The sequence below is a fragment of the Sinocyclocheilus anshuiensis genome, unplaced genomic scaffold (genome assembly GCF_001515605.1).
Source record: "Sinocyclocheilus anshuiensis isolate Anshui unplaced genomic scaffold, SAMN03320099.WGS_v1.1 scaffold87, whole genome shotgun sequence".
NCBI lineage: Eukaryota > Metazoa > Chordata > Actinopteri > Cypriniformes > Cyprinidae > Sinocyclocheilus > Sinocyclocheilus anshuiensis.
The window spans coordinates 2,213,441-2,215,319 of NW_015549609.1; the positions used below are offsets into that span (position 1 = coordinate 2,213,441).

Genomic DNA, 1,879 nt, shown 5'->3' on the forward strand with positions numbered 1-1,879 from the left:
AACCAAATAAGACTGAACAGAGATTTTAAAAACAAAAACGTATTTGCACTCTCTTTGTAGCTGGACTTTAAATTTGGACTCAAACATCTTTTTAGTTGTGATAGTGTCTCAGTCCACATTACATTCACACTGTTGTTTTTAGAAACGCAGTCAATTTGAGAAATAATAATATATGATATAAGAAATAATAACAATAATATATGATAGACCAAATATAATAATAATTAATAATAATAATAATATATTATAATAAATATGATTATTATTACATTTTTATTGTATTACAAAAAATATATTACTAATTCTAATTTACAGTACAAGTTACAGTGCTTCACTTTCTAATGTTAAACCTCCACGCATTTCTAAAGGGGGAGACCTTTAGACAGACTGTTTAATTGACAACATGTTTACAAATTAACTGATAAAAAGTTAAAAACTTGTGTCCAAAAAAAAAAAAAAACAACAGGCAGAGATGAATTTTTGTGGATCAGCATTTACTGTGAACTGAGCCGAACCGAGACACTGAAAACACTGGATCATGAGCTGCTCGTGTGTAAATGAACACTGAAACATGCAGCGCATCAGACTAAAATAGCAGCCTTTTGCAATTTGATATAATTGTGATATGCATAATCGCAATTTTTATTTTATTTTGATTAACTCTGCAGTCTTGTTTTCCATTTTGAAGATTTCCTTAATTATTAGATTTTCGTCAACCCTGCAGTTCCTTCACAAACCCCTAGGGGTTCGCAAGCCCTGTTCTAGGTACTGTCCAATGTTTACAATCAATGAGTCTTCTTTTGTCCACTTGAAATTGTTTGAAAGATTTTTACGTCAGCTGAAAGATTGGCAGCAGTTTGACCCATTGAACACCAGTGGAATGGAATTGCAAAACATAATGGCTTACAAACAGGTTTCCCGAACACAATTACAATTCCCTCCATCTCCCTTTGCTCAGACAAACAGGTAGCCACACCCCCAAGTCACGTCATTGGCTGAACCAGGTTGACATGTTAAACCGCCCCAACAAAGCAAGCATGTTTGTAAAGTAGAACGACAGGGGACGACAATCAACAAATGGTATGGCTACATACAGTAGATGAAAAAATTAAATGAACATACTTTCCAGATCTGAGGATGTTCGCATATGTTCACACCCTTTCTATATGCATGCATAATATAAAGAAGATTTTAAGCAGTTCTACACAAAATAAAGTGCGAAAAGCACCGGTGTGTTTAGAGGCCTCTTAAATTCTGAGAACAAATTCATCTCTTATATGGCCTAAAATAGATGCAAACATGGGGGCAGGTAAAGGCAAATTCTCAGTATGGCCGTGAACACAGTTTACAGGGATCAACAGACACTCTCTGTTTCAAACTCAAACAAGCCTAGGAAAGTGGATTTTAAAGGCCTCCAGACCGAAAACATCACAGTTCTTGCGCAACCACCATTACTTTTTCCAAATATCATTGTCTGGACTTTAATAAAACGCTAATGTGCCTTGAATTTTCCCTTTTATAATTCACAGCATGTTTTATAAATGTATGGTATCAGATGGCAGTACCATAGTATTTCGACATATGCCTATCATTCTAGGCTTATTTCACTTCTGGAGCTTCACCATGAAAACTCAATGGACTTGATAGTGAAGGTATAGTGATATTTTCCTGACCTGTCATGGCATGTTGCTTATGAAGGAACAACTTGCAGATCAATAGCATGCTATATTCGCTTCTGAATCCTCAACTCTCAATCGTGCTTGCTTTTACCCATATATATTGAGTAATTGAATCTGGTACCTATTAACATCAATAGGTTTTTCTAATGCAAAAAAAAAAAAAAAAAACATTAATCACTTATAAGACATGATAGTACTCA

The 1,879-nt window shown here is 34.6% G+C and overlaps 1 protein-coding gene across 5 annotated transcripts in view; it reads right to left on the bottom strand.

The window, feature by feature from the left end:
* Nucleotides 1-1,879, bottom strand: part of LOC107659145 (nuclear factor of activated T-cells 5-like) — a 50,416-nt gene that overhangs the window by 25,678 nt on the left and 22,859 nt on the right. The gene's annotated exons all lie outside the window — the stretch shown is intronic.